Source organism: Arabidopsis thaliana, chromosome 4, assembly GCF_000001735.4.
Source record: "Arabidopsis thaliana chromosome 4, partial sequence".
Taxonomy (NCBI): Eukaryota; Viridiplantae; Streptophyta; class Magnoliopsida; order Brassicales; family Brassicaceae; genus Arabidopsis; species Arabidopsis thaliana.
The window spans coordinates 3,150,912-3,175,885 of record NC_003075.7 but is presented as its reverse complement, the minus strand read 5'-3'; the positions used below and the strand labels follow the sequence as shown (position 1 = coordinate 3,175,885).

Here is a 24,974-nt window from a genome sequence, read left to right as displayed (position 1 = left end):
GATAGTGTCTCATGTACTTCTAGTTCGCATTTTTCAGACTAGATAGGACTAGGTGGGCGCTTATACTTTGGGTTGGGATGTGTTTAAAAGAAAAAAAAAGGGGTTGATTCATTGATAAGAAAAGGTAGAAGACTCTAGGTGAAGTAAGCTAAAGAAGCAGAAAAAGTCTAGTAAAGGTTTTGGGATTTGTAAAGAAAAGAAAGAGTTCTTGTTAGCTATTAAAGATGGGCAAAATCCCTTGGTTTTAAAATGTTAAAAACAGGAACCTTAGTTGTTAAAGAAATCCAAATCCGCTAGATATATCAAAGTGTTGAGAAAGCTTCTCCTAGAGTTAAGAGAAAAGAAAAGAATGATTAGAAAAAGGGCTTAAAAGATTCATCAATGCAAAGGGTAGCGTTTAGTTCTTGTATTGGGATTAGAGATGGGATTACCATTAGAGCTTCATTTGATGTACTCTGGGTAGATGAGATCTTATCTCTGTATGCATAGCTTGGGACTTACCTTTAGCATTCTACTAAAGCTTAATCATTTTTTGAGATATCCCCTGTTACTGAGCCTATTCTGTAAGGGACCATCTTTGTCTCTTGACCTTTTACCTTAGCCAAATGATTTCTTTGATGATTCATTGCTTGATTCACGTTCCAGAACTAATCAATGTTAAAGGGATTGGTAGATTTGAAAACTTGTGTAGGTCGAGCATATGAGTCGGATTGATTGATTGATGAGGCATGGCTAACGTTTTTAAGTAGAATTCGATCTTGCAGCTTAGAACTTTCAACTTGGACATTGATTTCATCTGGTCTATCTGGTGCTTTGGCTCTGAGTCCCCGCTTTCAAACCTCACCTCCAGCTTGTTCTTGATTGTTTGCTTGAGGGCAAGCAAAGACTAAGTTTGGGGGAGTTGATAAGTGTGTATTTTGCATGTTTTGAGCATCCATTTGTCATCACTTTATCATCATATCATCACTGTTTTATACCATTTCACATCATTTGTCATCACTTTGCATGTTTAGGATAGTTTTGCATGCATGTTACATATTTGCGTTGATTTCAGGTGATTTGGAGCTGTTGACGAGCTATCTGGAAGAAGCGGACCTGATCATGCCAAACCACTCGACCCAGAGGTCGAGTAGGAGCTTCAAGATCTCAAGAGACCACTCGACCACCAGGTCGAGTAGAGGACATCACCACTTCACTTCACCACTCGACCCCGAGGTCGAGTGCCCTCATCTCCATCACCAGACCATCACTCGATCACTTCACTCGACCATGAGGTCGAGTGTCTTCACCTCTATCATCAGACCACCACTCGACCTCGTCACTCAACCTGGAAGTCGAGTATCTTCTGACACCACTCGACTGCATACTCGGTGACAAGCTTCAGATCCTTCTTCATTCCGCACTCAACCAGACACACGAGCACAAGGAAAACAAGAAGGCTCCAGCTATTCACTCGACCTCTCACTCGACCACGTGGGTCGAGTACAGTTCTTAACCTGTCCCAATACTTCGTTGTTTTGAGTATTAGGGTTTTCGGGATATTTGGCTATAAGTAGCATGTACTTCTCATTTTCGCAGACAAGAAGTTTTTTATCTAATTTTATTTCCGCAGACCTTGTGTTCTAGACTTTTTGTAATCCGGATTTCTCTTTATCTATTCAGTATTCAGTATTCAGTTCCTGTTCTTGATTTCGTTTACTGTTGTTCATTCTGTTATCATCCTGCTGTTACATTGTTGTTATCATGTTTTCAATTTGTTCAACGTTTATGCTTTCTGTTATGATGTCTGAGTAGTGAATAGGTTTCTGAGGATGGGTTAGAGTAGTGTAGAATTCTCAGTATGCTAGGTGATTGAGTATTGGTTGATAGATCCCTTCTGGATTAATTGTTCTTAATGCCTATTGCTTTCTGATCAACTGGAATTTGAGCCCAGACATTTCCGCCTATTGGAATGCCTATTGTTGATTCGTAATGCCTGTTAAGTTAGCTCTCGTCAATGGTGATTGAGTCTGGGACTAGGTTAGCTTGAGAGTCTCTGTTGCGGTGGCACTTAGATTTGGTTGATGAACTTGTTGTCTAGGGTTAATTTATTGAGCATGTCAATCACCTGTAAACTGAGGAAACGAAACTACTCAATTACCCCATCCTTAGGAATTCTTTATCTGATTGATTTTATTGTTTACTCTATTGCTGTGTACTGCATCTTGTCATCTGTTGCTTAGTTTCTACAATTCTTTACTGTTACTCGACCTCATACTCGACCACCCAGTTGTCTGGCAACAGACTGTGCAGTCGAGTATCCCTGTTACATTATCTGTCTGTTACTCGACCTGTCACTCGACCACACCCAGTGCTCTGCAAAGAGCTGTGTTGGTCGAGTGTTTATTTGTTTCTGCTTTTTTCTGTTTTCTGCATGTTCACTTAGGACTGTTAGAACGCACCAAAACCTGTTATTGCTTGGCTTGACTTAGTGACTTCTGATCACATCTTGATTGTTAGCATCACACCCATTTGGATTGACAACCTAAAATACTACAACGACATGATTGGTGTTTTAGGATAATTGACTAAAAACTTATTATCAGTTGATATATGTTATGACCAGTCAGAATCCTACCTCTTCTTCCATGCTCAGCTTTACTATCAAACCACGCTTTCTTTGGCCTATAAACATGTGTGGGTGACAGAGACTTCCGATGAGACATATACACGTGCTTTCTGCAGTTACTCAACCACAAACTATCTGTTTGCTTCCCGCATACTGGACAACCCATTTTGCCTTTGACTTTGCAGCCTGCTAGATTTCCATATGTAGGAAAATCCTGTATGGTCCAGAGAAGCATTGCTTTTAACGTGAATGTTGTGTGACTGAATGCATCATAAGTTAACTCTCCCTTTTCCCAGAGATGGTTGAGATCATCTATTAGCGGTTCTAGATACACATCTATATTGTTTTCAGGTTGGTTTGGACCAAGAATCAGCAATTTCAACATGATATTCTCCTCTTTCATACACTTGTCAGGTGGCATGTTGTAGTTGAGTAGCAAAACAGGCCATGCACTATAGTTAACATTCGTCATGTTGAAAGGCTTAACCGCATATGTGGAGAGTCCAAGCCTAATATTCCATTCTTCTGCAGCAAATGAGTGATACTTCTGATTCATTTGATCCCATGTCACAGAATCTACCGGATGACACATTTTTCCACCGGTGCTCTTGTTAGTGAAATGCCACTGTAAGTCTTTGGTCATGTCCTCTGATATGAACATCCTCTTGAGACTTAGAATGATCAGAAAGTACCTAAGTAGTTTCTATGGATTACCTTTCTTCACCTCACCAGTTCGCGTGTTAATCTTCCATCGTGAAGAATTGCATTTAGGACAAGTGTCAAGCTCCTGAAACTGATTTCTGAATAAACAGCAGTCATTTACACAAGCATGTATCTTTTCATAACCCATATCAAAAGTTTTAAAAAACTTCTTCACCTCGTACAAGGATATGTGCAAGACATTACCCTTGGGTAGCATATTTGACAAGGACTCAAGTAGACCAACCACCCTGAGTCTTTAGCCTAAAGAGTGAAACAATAGTAGAGAGCTTACTGTTGTTTGTGCAATCTGGATAAAGAGGTTGATATAGCTCAAATTGCGTTAAGCTTACTCCCGCAAATAAGAGATCGTCGTAGCACTTAAGGGTCGAATTCCACTGAGCTCTCAATATTCACACAATAGACTTATGATGTTGTTTAATAAGCTAGATGAAGTAATTGAATGTAAAAGACAAATAAGCAAGTAAACGAGTTATAGACTCAAGTGATTAAAGCGTCGGGTCTAAGAATTGTCTCGGGAGATAGATAAATTGTAGATCTAGCTAATATTAGGATTGTTATCGCACCGTTCTCGAACTCAAACTTATGATTCTAGAGTAACCGGTGGCGTTCAGCGAAACTCTCTATACTCAGAGCTAAGATAACCAGAGAAGCCGATAAATCATATGCTAAAGCATGCATTGTTAATAAGCTTGATTAGTTCACCTAGTATCTAAACCATAGCCCTTCTATGAGCCTACATGTTCTTTCTTCAATGCCTAGGCTCATATATGATAGTTTTAATAACAAGTACCTATGGCGCGCATACCCATTATCTAATATCAAGTTCTAGGTGATCAATCTAAAACTAGTAATAAGAATAATCAAGATGAAGAACTCTAAGAATAAGGGGTTTTCGATCTACTAATCCATCTAAATCCCTAAACCCAACAAGGTGATTACTCAGACATGATAACAGAAACACAAATCTTAATCTTAATAGTTTGCATTGATGAATTAAGAATAGATGTAAAGGAGTTCAGAATCCTCTCTCAAAGGATTGGATTATTCTCTCAAAAATGTGTTACAATCTCTAAAACCAAAACTTAGGTCTAACAATGACTAAACAATTAGGTATATTCGTGACTAAAAACTTGCAGGGACTACTTTACAAATAAGGAAGACTTCAGGGCTTCTCAAAGACTTTTCAGTAAATGAAAACTCCTTTGGCAGCAATAAGAATGTCTTTCGACACAAGTGTGGTGTCGATCGACACCAGCTTCTCTAAAACGTCCTTCAAGATCTTCATTGCTGAAAAGCTTCCAAAATTTCTCATTGTGCTCCATAGTTTCAAAATTTCTCATTGTGCTCCATAGTTTCAAAATTTCTCATTGTGCTCTTTTTTCTTTGGGGTTCTTTCTCTCCCCCAGACTTATTATTTTAAGAGAGTAAACAAGGGGAACTCGCATACTGGATCGACACCCTCGGTATTTTTCCAACCTTTGTAATTGATCGTTCCAAATAATGTATAATAATGGGGTCATATGAAACATTCCTACCCTTATACACTATCTGAAAGTCTTCTCAATCTATAATGGTGCCTTCTCAATCTGATGATGATAACTTTGCTGTATACGGCGAGCCTCAGAATAAAAACGAAGATTGACCAAAACTTCCTCCAAAGAAGAGAACTCAAATTCAAAACATTGAAATGATTGGATCTGTTGGGAGCTCGACTGATTTAAGGTTGGAGCTGTCTACGCTAACACTCGCGGCAGGCCAGCGATACAGTAGCAAATTCGAGTTGGAGCATCGACTCAAACTTCTTGCGATAAGGGATGGATTTGATTTTGATGTACAACTATCTAATACGACTACAGTGAATTACGAGTCCTGGGTTGATAGATGTCGCTGGAGAGTTCATGCATCTACACAAGGGGATGAGCCTTATTTTTATGTCCGTATATACGATTCGGAACACACATGTTCTGTGACGCAACATTCTAATCGATCCCGACAAGCAACACATGATGTACTTGGAGTTCTTTACAGGGACTATCTTGGTGACGTTGGTCCGGATGTTAAACCAAAAACAGTCGGAATAAGCATTTTCGAGTAAAGGTAATTACAATGTTTCGGCTGACTTATTTATTATTGTATGGCTGACTTATAGAAATATTACGATTGCTTATGGGTATATTATGGCTGACATATAATTACATTCCGGTTGAGTTATGACCCTTCTACGGCTGACTTAACATCACTTTGTGGCTGAGTTGTGTTACAGTTTGACTGAGTTATAAATATATTATGGTTGACTTATTAATTAATATATTTGTGTCAACAGATGGGTTATTGAAAGTCATACAAGACGCTGAAGTATGCAAGGAAGCTCACTCTGGAAACCCCTGATAGTAGTTTTGAAGAACTGCCTTCTTACCTATACATGATAAGACGGGCAAATTCAAGTAAAATCGCGCGTCTTCAAATTGATGAGAGTGGAAGATTCAACTATATGTTCATTGCGTTTGGTGCCAGTATCGCTGGGTTTCCTTTCATGCGCAAAGTTGTTGTTGTCGACGGTACGTTTCTCCATGGTAGCTACAAAGGGACGCTCTTAACAGACCTACCTCAGGATGGTAATTTTCAGATTTTTTCCGTTAGCTTTCGGTGTAGTTGATACTGAAAATGATGAATCTTTGTGTTGGTTTTTTACGCAACCCAATGTTGTTATTCCTAATGCAACGGACCTGGCAATAATCTCGGACAGACATCAGTTAATAGGGAAAGCAATTGGTGAAGTGTAACCGTTGGCTACTCGTGGGATTTGCACTTACCATTTGTATAAGAACATTTTGGTAAAATTCAAAAAAAAACATATGTTCCCTCTGGTGAAAAAAACGGCAAGGTGTTTAAGGCGGAATGATTTTGATGAAGCGTTAAACGAGATTGAAGAGCGTGATCCTCAACTACATGCATATCTCCAAAGACCTGATGTTCAAATGTGGGCGCGTGTTCATTTCCCCGTGATAGATACAATTTAATAACTACGAATATAGCGGAATCAATGCACAGAGCACTGTCAAAAGCCAGAAGTCTTCCCATAGTTCGACTGTAAGAAGCGATACGACAGATGATGACAAGATGGTTTGCTAAACGGAGAGATGATGCGAGCACGCAGCAAACTCAGCACACACGTGGTGTTGAAAAACTGTAATAGGTAATTCAGCTGTAACTATGTGCATAACTCAGTCCTCAAATAATAATAAACCAGATATAAGAACAATAACTCAGCCATGACGTTTTTTTTTTAATATTCGTCTCTCTAATAGGCCCGTGTCACCGCGTCAAGACTTATGGATGTACAAACGATTGATGCTTTCCGCGTACATGTAACTTATGGAGAATCTTTGCATGTTGTAAATGGTAAATGTGGATAGAAAAAAATGCACATGCCGTCTTTTCGACAAAGAGAAATTACAATGCATCCATGCAATCGCAGCTGTAGAGCATATCGGTGTTTCTCGTATATCCATGTGCAATCCTTACTATAAGAGCAGTTATTTGGTCAATGCGTACGCTGGTGCAATCATGCCTTCAGATACGGAAGTCCCTGTTCCTCAAATTGTAATTGACCAACCGTGCTTGCCTCCAATTGTTGTGAACCAGCCTGGCAGGCCTAATAAACTAAGGATGAAATCAGCACTAGAAGTCGCCGTTGAGAATAAACGCCCTAGGAAGGAACACGCATGTTCTCGATGTAAAGAAGTTGGGCACAATGTTAAAACTTGTTGTGCATAGTTTGTTTGCACGAACTGTATGTGTCTTCTTTCCCTTGTTTGGTAACCGTTATATCTATTTCGTGACAATATAGACTCTAAGCACCGTAATATTTGCAATTTCTTTAACGTCCCAGCTGAGTTATTTGCAATAATTTCTGGTCGTTTTACATGTTGTAGCTGAGTTATTTAAATATAGAAGTTGAAAGGTACGGTCATTTTACAAGTTACAGCTGAGTAATTTAAATAGGGAAGTCGAAAGGTTCGGTCATTTTACATGTTACGGCTAAGTTATTTAAATAGGGAAGTCGAAAGGTTCGGTTAATTTACATGTTACGACTGAGTTATATCTAAATTATATTACTTTACGAGAGTTATGTGGGTTTACGGCTGAGTTATATCTGAATTATGTTACTTGGCAGCTGAGTTATTCTATTATACGGGTGACTTATAATATAGATCGAAAATGAACATTTTGAAGGCTAAGACAATATGAAACTTCCCATAAATATATGTTTAAGGGATACATAGGAGGAACTAAAAGTAAACAATATTTAACTTCAAGCAGCATGACCCGATTCCTTCCATCTTGCATTAATCGACGACCATTTTTATCTCTTGCACTTCTTCAATATTGGGTTCGACAGTCACATCTGATATGGTCGAATAATTGAAAATCTTCATGTGTTTGGGGCCAGTATGATACCTAACGATCCTCCACGAAGTGTGTGCAATAACAATGTTAGCATTGCGAAAAGATCAAAACCTGCTATCCAAGTCAACCGCCATTTGGCCAACAGCCTCACATTTCAATCTCACCTTGCTGAAACATATAAAACAGTGTTACAATTATACCAACTCAAGAAAAATACATGATGAAAAGAAAGAAATTTAAAAGGAATTGATCGAAAGAAATTGTATTATTTGTCCATAATCTCGAAGGAAAGTCTCAATCTGTCAATCTTGACACCATTGTGTGAGGAATTTCTCATACATCCTATATCGAGGAGTGCACCAACCAAATCTGGGAGTATGAAATAAAAGTTAAAAAACAGGCATGTCAAAGGTGAAAGTATGAAATCTGCATTAGATACGTATTACTTACCGACCAAAGTATCGGTATGAACGGTGTCTTCAATAATGTAGTGAAAAGGTGTGAATCTGTTAAATAAAACACTTTCCCTTGGGTCGTACCTTATGACCGATGTTGCTTCCATGAACTCAATCATGTAGTAGTGGGTTGGAATGACAAGAAAAGTTGAGATTGATTTCCATTGATTCTCTTTGAGAATATCGAAGTAACGTTGAGAAAAACGTATTCTGATTATAGCTTTAATTTGGATTCCATATGAAAACAACATCGGAGGGTGAGTAATATAGGGAGTAAGATAAGAATAAGGTTAAGTATGACTTGTAAGAAGAGTGAAGATTCCATTACCCATTCATCGACAAAGACGACCCGTAGTTCTGTAAAACCTTGTTTACGTTCTAAGAACCATTACACAAATCTTCCATCCAGTTATGAAAGGAGACTAGTCGCAAATGCCGTGGAAACACACCATGGTGAAAGTTCGAGTCTTTGAAAGGTGAAGAAATATTTTGATTGTGATCTTCTGTTTGTGAGAGTTTAGCCTTTGGGAGTTTATTGGAGCAGCCATTTTTATAGGCGTATTGAACCGTTGTTAATTGGGCAGAATATAACCGTAAATCGGTTAGTCAATAAATCGAATGGATCTTAAAGCTTTATTGACAACTCAGTCGTAATGTTGGTTAACTCAGCCGTAAAGCTTTATAAAACTTTCCCGCCAAACGGTCAAACACGCAACCTTTCGTATTCCTTTACCTGTCTTATTTGATAATACTTGACAACTCAGCTGTAACATTGTTACATGTCTTCAGTGTAACTCAGCCGTAACAATATATTTTGCCGCCAAACTCATCCGTATCCTAGGAAACTTTCCCGCCAAACAGTCGGACACTCAACCTTTCGTATTCCTTTACCTGCCTTATTTTATAATTCTTGACAACTCAGCTGTAACATTGTTACATATCTTGAGTGTAACTCAGCCGTAACAATATATTTTGCCGTAAAACTCAGCCGTAACCTAAAACTTTTCCGCCAAACGGTCAGACACGAACCTTTCGTATTCCTTTACCTCTCTTTTTCTTTTCTTCTATATCTCTGTTACTTCATCTCATCATTTACACGTCTCATCCTCTCTTCCTAACGACATAGTTGTTCCTCACATTGACGGACAATTTATAAGAGATGTCGAAGCCGTACTCACCGCTCCTGATCGGGCGAATCTCCAAGTTCTAAACCCTGGCTTGGGTAAATGGGTTGACAAAACCACTGTTACGTGGTTCAGATTCAATCGTGAACTATCTGTCGCGATTGCAGATATACTTTAGCGCAACTTTCACCATGCGTGGCCGACGTACCAGATGATTCCCGTTGTTTTCTAGGAAAGATGGTTTTTTCTCCTCACGGTAAGCATTGAGTTTTTATTGAAAGCACTTCCAGTAAACCATAGAACAAATTCTTACTATTTGCTCTCTTCGTAGCGTAAATACACCTAGGATTCAAATCATTAGCCATCTAATGAGGTGTATATCATGTTTGTGTTAATGTAGGAGCTCGATCGTATGGAAATAAGGATGAGAATGAGGTACGACGAAAACAGGAGGCGCGATAAGGGGGTTCTGATCAAGTGTGATTGCAATGCTAAGGTTTTCGTTGCCACTTCTCGGGATCCTGTTACAAGCGGAAAACTTTATTTCAGTTGTACGTATGAAATATCAGATGTAAGCATCTTTTGAGTTATGATTCTCTATTTATTTCTTTTATTTTTGTATCCCTATGAATCAACCTCTTATTTAAGGGTCTCAGTCGAGGCTGCGGTTTCAAGAGATGGTGGACTGTTGCATTGTGTGACGAGTTTGACATAATTAAAGAGGAGTCGAATGAGATGAAGAAGGACCTGGACGCAGCCAACAAGCACGTCGAGCCTTAGGCGGAAAAGAACTTTCTTATGGGAAAGAAATTTGAAACGCTAGAGAAGAAGTATGAGAGCTTGAACAAGTATAAGTGAGCTTAGCTAAATTTGGTTTTTTCAGTTTGGACTTCCTTGTACTGTCAATTTTAAATAAGTCAGCCAGTCTTGCGATAACTCAGCCATCACGTACTAATAACTCAACCAACATCGAATTTAAATACGATAACTCAACCATTACGTTAGAATAACTCAGCCATCACACACGAATAACTCAACCAAACATCAAGTTAATCTACGGTAAGTCCGCCTTAACGTTAGAATAACTCAACCATCACACACGAATAACTCAACCAAACATCAAGTTAATCTACAATAATCTGAAAGAGAGACAGATTATGAATCACACACGCGAATAGAAAATAGAAAAATGAAGACTTAACTTTGATAACATAGGAGTACTGCAATTTAATAACATAAAATTAAATACAAATAACATGGAGATGTAATTTTGTTATGACGATACAATCACATCAATCACCATCTTGATTCTTCATCTGATTCAAAACTTGAACTCTCGATTGATCCATACCCCAGTTTATCCCAATCAATACTAATCACCTTGAATTCATTCTTCTCTTTGTAAGCCTTGCTTACCTGCTCCTCCACTTTCTAGAACTCCTCCTCCACATTAAATCCGTCCTCCATCCTCTTCATTTTCTTTAGGAGATTAAGTTCTCCTTCTTTCTCACGCAGTTTGAGATCCAAGAAGTGTGCTTCCTCCGTCTCCCTTATGTTGCATCTGATGAGAGAGATAATGCCTTTGAAACGTTTCTTCGTTTCAAGCAGCCTTCTGCTGGAACCGTCATCCACACACGGCCTCTTGTTGGAACCGTTATCCACACACGGTTTCTTGTTGGAACCTGATGCATCTATGATCTCAGAAGAGTTTTTGTTGCTCAGAGATTAGAGAAAAGACAAGAGAAAAGACAAGAGAAAAGAGAAGAGTTTTAGTTGCTAAGAATCGACAAGAGAAAAGAGAAGAGAGAACCAGTGTATATATAGTCCTCTAACGACGTTTGGGTTCTTGACAAGAGAAAAGACAAGAGAAAACAAGTGTATATATTTATAAGAAGGTAAACCGGTGTAAGTATAGTCCGCTACTCACGTTTGGGTTCTTTGATTACAGCGAAGTTTGGGTATAACAAGTCAACCACAACGTTAGAATAACTCAGCCGTAACATCGAATAATCTACTATAAGTCCGCCGTTAGAATAACTCCGCCATCACACGATTTGTGTGATGATAAGTCACCCACCACGTTAGAATAACTTAGCTAAACATCGAATTAAACTACAATAACTCAGCCATCACGGTATCATAACTCAGCCATAACACGATTTGAGCGATGACAAGTCAGCCCTTACGTTAGCATAACTCAGCCGAAAAACGAATTGAGCGATGATAAGTCAGCCATTAATTCGATTTAACTTTTTATTAACATAATAGATTCATACAGACATAATTCTGGTTATCAATCCTAAAGCGTCAATATTTAGTACAATCACATGCTAAAAATCCCAAAAGCCATAAACATATGTTCGAAAAAGCCAATCACGTCTTTAGATACCGTGCAGGCATCCTTTCATGTGCTTCATCGAAGGTCTTTGCTGCCATCTTAACCCGTAGAGCTTGTATATTTGCATCAGTAATGCCATCAAAACAAACACTAAGCAATAAACATTCAAGAATCTTTAACGCGTAAACGCCGCAGTCCCCTCTGATATGATTTTGCGGGACCTGTTTCTTGTCCCTCCGCCAGAATGAAAATTGGTCGTATTGCGGGATACAAAATTTGGAAGGAATCAGTTCGTTCATCATCTGTGGAATCATCCTCGTGAACGGCCTACAAGCTTCCAGCATTTTTCCATCGCTCTCGTCTATATGCTCTTTAACTATGCAATCATAGCAATCAATGTGAGACCTAAGGAAGTTCACGTCCTGAAGGGTCCCCCAATGATTACCTCCGGTTTGGTGGATAATATACAAGTGATCTATATCTGTTATCCACTTCTTCCGTGTCGGGACTTCTCCTCCCATACCGTTAATCCACTGTTGATACGCGGTGTCTTTGAAAGAAAACCTCTTCAGTTTGATCTTGAACTTATTGTAATCTGTAACCCAATAGGTCGTGATCCACAGGTCTGAATCATGACGTGTTCGTTGTGGTATGGGCATGGATCTCGCTGGAGCCTCAGGGCGAGGACTTTCATATACGCACCAATTTGCTGTACAAAAATAAAACCAACCCAGACACAACACAACATTAATTCAGGCGTAACCAAGTAAAACTCAGCCGCAACACCTAAATAAATCAGCCATTATCTAGTTTAACTCAGGCAGAACAATACCCTAACTTAGACATAACCAACTACAACTCTGTTTGCACACCAAAATAAACCAGCTATAATTCATTTAACTCAGCCTGAACAACACGATAACTCAGCCATAAAGTAGACAAACTCAAACACAATATAACAATAACTTACTTCATCACCCAGCCATCCATATTTTGAATCTGGCCAGGACTTTCTTGCGGTCATGATAACTCCGTAGAAATCAACCTCGTCTATTCCATTGTCCAACAATTTTTTGCTAACAAATAATAAAAGAAAGTTAATATACACAAATAGTGTAAGCATGTCGTACTTAACAACTTATTAAGGTATAAAGGGCCTTACCTGTCAGGACTTGACAAATAATCCTTAAGTTTCTGTAATTTGGCCGGATCACCCGGTGCCATAGGATCATAGATTCCTTGTGAAGGCAGACAACCCTTCATCATGCAGCTCAGCCCGTTGTCTCCAATTACTGGAAAAGTCAGTGGTCATTTCATCAAGTTTAATCAATGAACTCCCATCTGGGGCCAGCTTAACACTTTTTCTCCTCACAGCTTTTACTCTCTGCAACCTCATGGTTTCCTCCTCATCTTCATCAGACTCAGGCAGCAGGCGATTATCTTTAGCTAACCACTGGTCAGTAACATCAAGTATAGAATCATCATCAGCTACCCTCTCACCGTCAGCTTTTTCCTTGGCTTCCTCAGGCTTAATCTTGGGGACAGAAGAAGTATCACCGTCAGCTTTTTCCTTGGCTTCCTCAGGTGCTTTTGGCTTTTTTATTGTCAACTTTGGAGGCACCTTTGTAGCAGCCTTTCTTCCTCTTTTGGCTGGCTCTTTCACGATTAGCTCATTTAAGATTTTCTCCTTAACATTACCTTTCTTCTTTGGTGATGTCTTCGCTTTGGAAATTCTCCTCGCCGCCGTCGTAGAGCGTAAACGGCGGGAACGAGGAGACTTCTCAATGAAATCAATATCAGAATTGTTTACCAACCTCAGCAATATCAGCATCCTTCTCTACCACGGAATCTACAACTTCTTTCGACTACATAAACGTAAAGAAAACTCAAGCGTTAAATAACGAAAACTCAGACCTATATATCAATATAACGCAGCAGTAACTAAATAAAAACTATAACTCAGCCGTATAATATGACGATAACTCAGCTAAATAAAAAGTAACAACTCAGCCATTAGCTTACCGGAGGAGGACTAGTAACAGATTGGTTATTTGTAGGTTTCCTTGGACCTTTTGGTGTCTGTTGAGTTTGGGGTTTAGGGTTGCCTTGCTGCTCTTTGGTTAAAAACATATCTCTAATAACCCCTCTAGAGTTTAATTTTGAGTTTGCTATGCCAGTTTGGCCAGTTAGGCCTACCCCAATGACCTTCAGATGCTCTTTCATCTGTTTGACCTCGTTCTCAATAGATGCAAACCTTCTTTCAAACTTTGCATCAATCCTCGCTTCTACTTGATCTCCAATCACCTCCAGACAGGAGGACATTTCTTTGATGCTATTATCAACGGTGTCATACCTTGAGTTTAAGGGAGAGATTAAGTTGGAAACCACATCCACGAACGACATTCTCCCCAAACATCCTGCTTGTCCTCGTACTCATCTGATTCGACAGCTACTTCCTTCTTCTTATTCTTCTTTCTTCTTTTGTGCATCTCCTCCACCAGAATGAACACCCTCACTGTGAGAGACTTTCTGCTTCTTTGCGGGAGATTCAGACACATCCGCATCTTTATCTTTTACGAGTTTCTTCTTCTTCTCATTCATCTTCACATCCCAATAACCTTTAACAAGCTTAGCCTCGTGTATGTCTTCGATCAAGTGATCGAGTGCTGGGTCTTCTAATTCGTTTGGCCAAGTATGAAACAGCTCGCTTAACTCAGCCTTCGCAACCATTTTACGCACACGCAACTACAACACAAGAGATAATAAAACCCATCAGTATGTTTAACTCAGCCATAGTATAACTCAGGCGTCACAGAACATAACTCAGCCATCACATAACATATTTCACAAAACAGAACATAACTTAGCCATTAGAGAACATAACTCAGTCATTACAGTTCAGAACTCAGCCATGACATAACATATTTGACAAAAAAAACAGAACATAACTCAGCCGTCATATAACATATTTGACAAAAAACATAACATAACTTAGCCATCAAAGAACATAACTTAACCATCAAAGAACATAACTAAGCCGTCACATAACATAGTTGACAAAAAAACAGAACTGATGGTGTACGTCTTGCCAATAGACCTCGGCAACTTTATAGAAATGACAATGGCTTCAAATGCTGCCCGACCGATGGATTAGTCTTCATGGCTTCGTCATTAGAAACTCTTTTGGCACTCTCAAATGGTATCCTAGAGTTAGGATGCAAGCCATAAAGTTCAATGGCTAGAAGAGTCAATAACCCTAACCATCTACGCTTTTCATGAGGCCATGCTCTACACATTACTAAGCCTTGCCTAAGTTCTTCTAACTTAGGACCTTCACCGGTTGGCACACCCAATTTCCTGAAGAACGCTTTGTAGCCCGCTTCAGACTCAAACTTTTCTTTAGGCAGTGGATCTGTGTTTAAACCCGTTATATGGCGAAATACGTTCAATCCAAACCGGATGGGTTGACCAGCCACGAGACACCAAAGCTCCTTCTTGAGTATTCTCAACCGTCTGCATAGTAGATAATGTACAGTCTTACCAGCCCATACAAAATGACTATCAACAAGCTTAGCAATTAATCCAAGCGGTGTCTCTTTCAGTTCATCCCATATATCTTGTCCTATTGATTCTCTAATTCTAGGGAAATCTCCCAACTTTATGTTGTGATTAATGGCTTTAGCCTCCAGATTAGAATCCTCCTTGGGTAAAGTCTTGGAGGGTAATCCCTTGCTTGGTCTTCAAACATCTGATAAACCATAAATCAGTCGTAAGCATACAATAACTCATCTATAACATAAAACAAACTCAGCCACAGATACCATTACTCAGGCAAAACATAAACCTAACTCAGCCATAGATAACATAAATCAGTCATAACATAAACCTATCTCAGCCACATATAACATAAATCTAACTCAGCCATATCGTAACAGAAACTAAGTCAAACTATAACATAACAAAATCTCAGTCAAAACATAAACCAAACTCAGCCATAGCATAACAGAAACTCAACCATAACATAAAAAAACATAGCCATATCGCAACAGAAACTCAGCCACCGATGTAAGGTTAAACCATAACTCAATCACAGCATATAACAAACTCAGACACATATGAATTGATAAATCATAAATCATTCGGCAAACAGACTGTAACTCAGCCATCAAATCAAATAGATCTAACAAATCGGCCAACATATGTCAATCTACGACAGCGTAAAAAAACAATCGTTAAGCAACGGAGAACGATTTCAGTGACGGGAATCACTTGCGATTGAACTTAGATGTCGGATTCGTGTCGGAAAATTCGAAATAAAGTTTGGAAACATACTCACCAGAAATTAGCCAGAAACCCAGAAATGCGACTCCAGATGTCGGATGTGACTTCCCGAAACCAGAAATGCGACTCTAGCGTAAGAATTTTGGCCAAAACAGACGAGAACAGAAAAAGGTGACAGAAATTGAGTAAAGAGTTCATTCCCGTCGAGAGAGAAAGAAAGCGACAGTTTTTTTTTCCGCTGATGAACAGTAATGCTTAAAAAAAAGAAACCGAAACGTTTTTGCGGTTTGAGATGAGTAATGACGTGGATTATGTTAATGACATGGATTGATGACATGTATAATCAGTGTTTTTTATTTAATTTTTTATGTCATGAAGATTGCATTTCATTTTAGGATTGTAAATATATTGCTTGCATTTAGGATTGCTCATTTGCATAGGGGATTGATGATTTTAAACTGTTAAGCATGTTTTGATTCAACGAAGTAAATTCAATGCCCAGGTTGTTAGTTCTCTGTTGAAGAAGTGATTGTTTCTCTGAAGTAAGACTGCACCCTGCTTTGAATTTACAACTTGACTATACTGCTTTGATTCGAAACTCGCTAATCTGATGCCATTCCCTATCTATTAAAACGTGAAATGAATTTGCAATTATCATGTCTATGCATTGTTTGTGAACTCATGGCTACCATATATGTAGTTGGATTATCTTATTCACTTCACCAAGTAGATGACTCTCACTTTTAGAGCAGTTTCCCATACCCTGAGCCTAACCTTACTTCAAGCCAAAGATCATTTGTGTGTTATTGTGAGGTCTTTTTCCGATTGAGCTTGGTATAACGTGTTAGGTATGAGCCCACAAGAGCAGTCATGTAGGCCTAGCCCATGCTTTTTGGGTTAGCTAGGACTAGGTGGAGACTTGTATTTGGGATTGGGATTGAGTATGGAATGAATGAGAAAGAGAATGAGAATGAAAAGAAAAGGAAAAAAAAGAGTAAGAGTTTAGATTTCTTAAGGGGAATATAAAAGAAAGTGTTCGTCTAGTAAAGGGTTTGGAATTCAAAGAAAGTTAGGCATTGTAATTCAAAGAAAAGGGTAAAACACCCTTTGTGCTAAGATTAGAAGAAATGCCTTAACCTTGTCAAAGTTTAAAACCAAATCCGCTAGACTCTTGAATCGTTTTAAAGAAGCACCCCTTAGAACTTAAACCAAAAAAGAGAAAGAATGGGAAAAAGGGTAGAGTTAGGACACCTAAGGGAGTGGGATCATCTTCTGAGCTATCACACTATGTGTCCGTTGGCTTTTATCTTTAGCATTCTGCTAAAGCTCAAGCTGCTAAGTGCACAACCATAATGGAGAAGATCCTCCATTCTCTTCCTAAGGATGCATTTGAGACATCTTCAAAACCTCTCAAGAGGTATGTCAAGCTACTTTTTGACAATGGAATTAACTCAGATGAAGCAAAGCTGCTGTCCAGGGACATCAGTGCAATCATGCTGCCTAAGGTCAAGAAGGAGAAGGCACAAAGAGTGGACATTGTTGTGTACATCCGCACCATCACTCCTGGTGAGACTACTGAGAAGCTTCGAGATCCAGGTAGTTTTGTTCTTGATTGCTCTATCTCCACAAGTAGGTTCAGCCGCTCTTTGTGTGATCTGGGATCGAGTATCAACCTCATGCCTAAGTTTGTTGCTGAGAGACTAAGCATGACTCACTACAGGCCGACTCGCATCACTCTCCTCTTCGTGGATCGTTCCAAACGATTCCCTGAAGGAATTCTTGAAGATGTTCTTGTTAAGGTTGGTAACTCCATAAGCCCTGCTGATTTCGTGGTCTTGGACTATGAGAAGGAACCCAAGGATCCTCTTATCCTTGGAAGAGCGTTCCTAGCTACAGCTGGTTCTAGGTTTGATGCGAAGAGAGGGAGAATTTCTCTCAAGGTGTGGGATTTGGAGATGGAGTTTGGCATGGATGGTTCAGAGCTTACGAAACCTATCAGTTGCATTGATTCCAGCATAGACACACCTCCTCAGACTGCTCGCCAATGAGAGTTGCAGAGCAACGATGTCGATCAACACCACTACCCCTGTCGATTGACACCCTTGGGTATCATAGACAGATGATTCTGCACATTCTCTTCAGCCCACACCACTTGAGGACCTTTGTGATAAGTTCTCTTCTATCTCCTCTCCTACTTTATCTTTGATTAATTCTATAGATTATTCGAAGACTGCTTCACTAGATAACAAGCCTAGAGTTCCTCGAATGCTTGTTTCTCCTGTTGTTCTTGCAGGTGACGAGAATAGTGTTGATCAACACACCACTAAGTGTCGATCGACACCTGCAAATGCCCCAACCAGATCCGTTTACACACCGCCTTGGAAGGCGAGGAGGCAGCAGCAATCCACCACCACTCCACCCCCATCCTGTACTCTGCCAAGTCAAGCTATTGACTAAAAACAAGCGCTTAGTGGGAGGCAACCCATTGGTTTGATTTTTCTTTCCCCTTTCTTTTCATTTTCTTTTATTTTTGATTTATTTTTTCCGCCTTCTTCGGATTTGAATACCACTGGGGACAGTGTCATTTAAGTCTGGGGGAGGTTCTTACGAATATTGAGTCTAAAAAAAGAAAAAAAAATAAAAAAATAAAAACGTTTTGTTTAGTTTAGTTAGGAATCTTGATCTATATTTCTCTTGTTTATTGCCTGATTGATGAGTGCTGCACGTTCGAGTCAATCCGACTATTGGAAAATCTAGATGGCAAACCAACAGACTTGAGGATATCCTAGTTTCCAACTCAACCACTAAGGCTGGAGCTAATCTCACTGCTCTTCCTTTTACCTCTTCAAACGGTTAGTATTCATAGATATTGACTGCTTGTTCATAACTGATATTGAGACCAATATGATAATAAGAATATGTTCCTCTCCCCTTATAAAATATAATGAGAGATTGAGACGATGAAAGCCTTGTGGAACTTAGGTATGGAATCTAGAATATTGTGTAAGCTTGCAGAGAAGTACATGTTGGTTAGGATTTGATTAGACTTGTTAGGCATATGGACTTAGTTTGGATGATCATGGCAATAGGCTAGAGAATGTTGGGAGTTCCTTTGTTTTCAAAACCTCTTCCACGGGTTCGGCTTTTGTGTTTTGCTTGAGGGCAAGCAAAAGCTAAGTCTGGGGGAGTTGATATAACCCAATTTTCAGTGATTTTATCTATGTTTTAAGTATAGGATTTTGAGTCTTTATGTTATTTCTCGAGTCTTTTTAGTGTCTTTTCAGGTACTCTATGCAGTGGGACAACAATGGAGATAAAGAGACATTTTGGAGCAAGAGCTAAGGAAAAGGAAGCTAAGGACGATTTTTAGATCCAGGAATCAGCGAGGAGTATCAATCGACACACTCTTGGTGTCGATCGACACCAGTTTCGGCTCAGGAAAAATCCTAGACGCTTTCGAGTTTATAGAAGAGGAAATTTGGAGAGACAGAAGACAGTGGAGTCAGGCCAGACGAAATATTGGGGTACTTGGAGTTCTGTGCGTATGATGTAGATTATCGGCTTCCAATCGAGCATCTAGAGATGATGTATGGATTTCAAAGCTGAAAGGACACAAGTCATCGTTTTGACAAGAAAGAGCTTTAGTCATTCTGGACCACGCTTGGGTCTAAACATGGATTTTCCTTCTCTAGACCCAAAAGCAACGAAATAAGGAGTCCGATGGTTAGATACTTTCATAGGTCTTTTGCCAATGCACTATTTGCAAGAGAGAGGAATGGGACCTTTGTCAATGGAGAGTTAGAGTTGATAGAGACAGCGCTGCAGGAGTTGCTTTGTTTAGCATCAGATGGTACCATTCTAGCTGGAGATCAGACAGATGCTTCAGTTTCATTCTACCTAATCGAACATCTGCTCAGCTACAGAGGATGGGCTAAGGGAATTAAGAAACCAGGAAAAATGGTTGTGGGAGGAGTTGTGACCCCAATTTTGAGAGCATGCAATGTACCTCTACATTCAAAACCGATTCCTCCGAGATGGATTGATATGCAGCACCTTATCAATTCCAAGAGCTTTTGGTCGCAGTAGAAGAATGGCGTATATAAATATAGGTTTGATCACCATGAAGCACGGCAATCTATTTTTCTCCTCCCGAATCCCGTATCCACTTCGATCAGAGATGGCAGCAACATTGAGTTTTGCCCATCACTAGAGAACCTCTATCCTTCTGCTGATGAAGTTGTGCAGATGGAAGGAGTTAATGATGATGAGGCTCCAATTCGACATTCAGATAATGAGGCTGAACCTATGGACGAGGCCTATGCAACACAACAGTTTTACTTTGAGGAGTACTCCGCGCCAAGGCAAAGTAACAACTCAAAGAAAATTCACAAGCACCTTGGTTTCCTTCAAAGCTGGTGTAAACTTCAAGACAAGGATTTCGCAGCACTCAACAAGAAGTTTAACGCTCTCCAACTCAACTTCAGCTGTTCTTCTTCTACTACGGCGATGCCACATGACATGCCTTTTAGGAGAAGCGGATCCACTCGACATGAACCTATGCAATATGATCCGCCTTCGCCACCAAGACAATCTTCATATAAGCCGAGAGAACACCATGCTGCATCTTCACCACCGAGGTAATCATCCTTTGAACCTAGGGAGAAGGAGCGGAGGAGTAACATAAAGAAGCGCAGAAGGACAACGAAATCGGACGTTGGGGCGGGCCACTCTTCCGCACCACTCGAGGAGCCACTCGATCAACAGCCCAAGCAAAGGGTAAAGCATCCAACCAATCCAAGTTCAGCACAACCCGCTCCTTGGAACTACACAAAGGAGAGTACGGATGACCTTGTCTCCGCCTACTTCACCTGACCGCTGAGGTAACAACACCACCACCATTGTATATACCATAGCTTTTTATTTTTCTTTGTTTGTTTTGTGTTCTGGTCTTTAATTCTCCTTTGGATTTTTATTACACAAAGGACTGTATAATTTAAGTTTGAGGGAGGGTTCAAGACATGTTTGACATTGTGTTCTCTTTTCTTATTTCAAATTTTGCATCATCTAAGGCATAGAAAAAACCATAAAAATTTGAAAAAATTTCAGAAAATGATTTCGCAAAAATAGAGTGTCATGTAGATTGCATTTTATTTAGGATTGTATATAGAGTGCTTGCATTTACGATTGCTAATGTGCATAGGAGATAATGATGATTTCAAACTGTTAAGCATGTTTTGATTCGGCGAAGTAAGTTCAATGCCCAGGTTGTTAGTTCTCTGTTGCATAACACATTGTTTCTCTGAAGTAAGACTGCACCCTACTTTGAATTTACAACTTGACTATACAGCTTTGATTCAAAACTCGCTAATCTGATGTCATTCCCTATCTATTAGAACCTAAAATGAATTTGCAATTATCATGTCTATGCATTGTTTGTGAACTCATGGCTACCATATACATAGTTGGATTATCTTATTCACTTCACCACCCTTTGTTAATCCAAGTAGCTGACTCTCACGTTTAGAGCAGTTTCCCATACTCTAAGCCTAACCTTATTACGAGCCAAAGATCTTTTGTGTGTTATTGTGAGGTCTTTTTTCCGACTGAGCTTGCTATAACGTGTTAGGTATGAGCCGACAAGAGCAGTCTTTCATGTAGGCCTAGCCCATGCTTTTTGGGTTAGCTAGGACTAGGTGGAGACTTGTATTTGGGATTGGGATTGTGTATGGAATGAATGGGAAAGAGAATGAGAATGAAAAGAAAAGAAAAAAAGGAGTAAGAGTTTAGAGTTCTTAAGGGGAATACAAAAGAAAGTGTTAGTCTAGTAAAGGGGTTGGAATTCAAAGAAAGTTAGGCATTGTAATTCAAAGAAAAGGGTAAAACGCCCGCTGTGCTAAGATTAGAAGAAAAGCCTTAACCTTGTAAAAGTTTAAAACCAAACCCGCTAGACTCTTGAATCGTTTTAAAGAAGCACCCCTTAGAACTTGAACCAAAAAAGAGAAAGAATGGGAAAAAGGGTAGAGTTAGGACACCTAAGGGACTGGGATCATCTTCTGAGCTATCACACTATATATCATTGGGTAGATGGGAGTCTGTTCTTGTATGGGTCCGTTAGCTTTTATCTTTAGCACTCTGCTGAAGCTCAATCTTTTCTATGAGAGTCCCCTGTTTTCCGACCATGTCATTAGAGGGACCATTTTTGTCTCTTAGCCTAAGCAAAAAAACAAATGAGTTCATAACCATTGCATTGCTTGATCCACTGTTCGTGCTTAATAAATGTTAAAGGGAATTGGTTGATGTGAATGCTTGAATAGATTAAGGCAAATATTAGGTTGCATTGTGATAAGTATGGCCAAGGTTTTTCAGTAAGGATCTATCACCATGCAACCTAGAATTAGCTACCTTGGACATTGATCTCACCCGCTCTATATGCATGCTTCGGTTTTTGAATACCCACCTTCAAACCTCTCCTTCAACTTAAGATTTTTTGTTTGCTTGAGGGCAAGCAAGAGATAAGTTCTGGGGAGTTGATAACACTGTATTTTACTCATTTTAGGCATGTATGTATCATCATTTAGCTTAGTGATCACTCATTGTATCATATCATTTTGCATCACATTTAGCTTATTTTGCACACTTAAGCATTTAGGATCATCTTGCATACATATTGCATGTTTTGGTGTGTTTTCAGGTGTAGAAGGAGCTTACAAGGAATCTACTCGACCCTCTACTCTATCAAACAAGGAGGGAAGCAGCAGGGCAATTCACTTGACCCCGTTACTCGATCCAGGCAGCTACATAGGAGGCAGCAGACTCTACTCGACCCCTTACTCGATCCTCTTCTCGACCAGTTACTCGATCTAGGGTAACCTTCGCTACAAGACTTGTTGATCGTTCAAAGCGTCTTCTGATCCTTCTCATTCCCCACTCAACAAGACATCTGAGCATAAGAATAGGAGAGGAAGAAGCAACTACTCGACCAATTGATCACTCGGATCATGGAAGCAAAGGCGCAAACTTTGCAGCACCCTCTTTACTCGATCCCCAAGATGAGCATTCATCTAAACCGCCTCAAGTCTCTTGTCTTCTAGTGAATCTAGGGTTTTCGGAGTTTACTATAAATTGGTCACTTTGGGGTTTGTCCAAAGGACCAAGCTTTTCTTCTGTAGTTTTTCTTTGTGTTTTAGAATCTTGAAACCTTAATTACTCTTAATCTATTTTGTTTTTGCATTTAGTTCTTTGAGATAAATTGTTATTTTTATTTAGATCTATATTTTGATATGTTTAGAGTAATTTCTGGGTTTGTGTTCTTAGTTATGTTGCTTGAGTAGTGATTAGGGTTCTTGAGGATGGATTTAGAGTAGGGTAATCTCTAGGTTAGTCTGGTGGTTAAGATTAGGTTAGATCCCTTCTGAATTCGTTGGCCCCTATACGGTTTTCGCTGGCTAATGTGGAATTCGACCATAGGTATCCAGCGTCCAAAACACGTTCAAATGGATGCCTGATCTACGAATTCCAGAGATTTGTAGATTCTACCCCAAGAGATTGGATGTTTAGACTGCTTATTGACTTTGGTAGATTGTTGCTTAAAGCCTGCTCAACTATGTTTCATCAACGAGAGTTGAGATTAGGAAGTGGTAGAGTTATGAGGGACTCTATCACGAGAGTGGATTGACCCGGTTTTGAATCTATTGTCTACGCTATTTGCCTTTCGCCTGTTAGCCACCTGATGAACCCTAGAGTTGCCCTTATCAATGAATCCATCCTTAGGACTTCTATTCTTCTTAGATTTATTTGTATTCACCCCGTGATTACACTTTTATTCACCTGTAATTGCATTTTTGTTCTTAAATTTGTTGCATGTTTGTCACCTTTTATTTGCATTTTAGTTCTGAAATTTGTTGCATGTTTGTTCTACTCGGCCCAATGATCGAGTAGGGCTCTTAAGTTTTCATTTCTGTTATTCGAATCTTGACTTAGGATTGTTACTAGAAACCCACCATCATTTTTTTGAAATTTAGTGATTGAGTGTATTCATTATTAGACTTTAACATATAAATAAAATTTAATTACATAAATCCAAATAAAAATACATGTTAGCCATTAAAACATTGCATTCCATGATTAAAATAAATACGAATACTAATACTAATTACCATTAGATTACTAAACTTCCACATACTTATACACACAACAGTAGCTATAGGTTCATAAAAATTAAAATTCGACAACCCTTCCAAATCATATTTATGCTTTCAAGAATATACACATTATATCAACTAATTTCAAACCCCCATATAATAACCAATGTTATCGTAACCTTTATTACGTGTCCTTTAATTATACACACAGCCAAATATATAATTTAGAAGTAAGGAAAAATACAACAACCATGCTAAAGATAAACTACATTGTCAAAACACAAAACATCAATAATTAAAAAATAAAAATAAACCCGCGGTGTACCGCGGGTCATATCCTAGTATTTATTAAAAGAGAAGAAGAAAAAATATTTACAAACATATAAAATGGGAAATGGGTCAGGTTATTTTAAAAATTGAACTCTAATTTTACTCAATTTACCCAGAAATTTACCGATCTTTTAATTTCAATTTTGAAAAGGATATAACCATATAGTAATCCATATCATAAACAACCCGCAAACACTAAAATCGGAGCTAATAATCGAATCATTATTCATTGTGTTTGTACCGAGGTTGTAACAATAAATAACTAAGGGGTTTGGGGAGGACGGAGTAGCTTCTTTATTAATGACGAACGGAAATACAATAATTAACAGAACGGAAATCCGTAAGTAAAGAGTGGAGACACCGAAAGTACAGGTCGGAAAACCAGAAAATACAGAACGGAGAATCGAAATTATAAAACGGAAAACCAAACGTACAAAATGGAAGACCAGAGTGTAAGAGATAAAGAGGTAGGCAGCAATTCTCTGTTGAATGGTGATTTAGGGTCTCGACCCCTCTTCTTAGTAGTGTCTCCTCCTATTTATAGGCAAGGAGCTGATCTAGGGT

The 24,974-nt window shown here is 39.2% G+C and overlaps 7 pseudogenes across 7 annotated transcripts; 4 read left to right on the top strand and 3 right to left on the bottom strand.

Annotated features, from left to right (window-relative positions):
* Nucleotides 1-1,005: 1,005 nt before the first annotated feature.
* Nucleotides 1,006-1,626, top strand: AT4G06505 (annotated as a pseudogene; the record flags this gene model as incomplete). The annotated part of the gene is made up of 1 exon: nt 1,006-1,626.
* Nucleotides 1,627-2,537: 911 nt separating this feature from the next.
* AT4G06504 lies at nt 2,538-4,175 on the bottom strand (annotated as a pseudogene; the record flags this gene model as incomplete). Its single annotated transcript has 1 exon — nt 2,538-4,175.
* An 831-nt stretch (nt 4,176-5,006) lies between these two features.
* On the top strand, nt 5,007-7,103 carry AT4G06503 (annotated as a pseudogene; the record flags this gene model as incomplete). The annotated part of the gene is made up of 1 exon: nt 5,007-7,103.
* Nucleotides 7,104-7,686: 583 nt separating this feature from the next.
* Nucleotides 7,687-8,644, bottom strand: AT4G06502 (annotated as a pseudogene; the record flags this gene model as incomplete). Its single annotated transcript has 1 exon — nt 7,687-8,644.
* Nucleotides 8,645-9,137: 493 nt separating this feature from the next.
* Nucleotides 9,138-10,226, top strand: AT4G06501 (annotated as a pseudogene; the record flags this gene model as incomplete). The annotated part of the gene is made up of 1 exon: nt 9,138-10,226.
* A 531-nt stretch (nt 10,227-10,757) lies between these two features.
* Nucleotides 10,758-15,824, bottom strand: AT4G06500 (annotated as a pseudogene; the record flags this gene model as incomplete). The annotated part of the gene is made up of 1 exon: nt 10,758-15,824.
* Nucleotides 15,825-17,291: 1,467 nt separating this feature from the next.
* AT4G06499 lies at nt 17,292-21,242 on the top strand (annotated as a pseudogene; the record flags this gene model as incomplete). Its single annotated transcript has 1 exon — nt 17,292-21,242.
* Nucleotides 21,243-24,974: the final 3,732 nt, after the last annotated feature.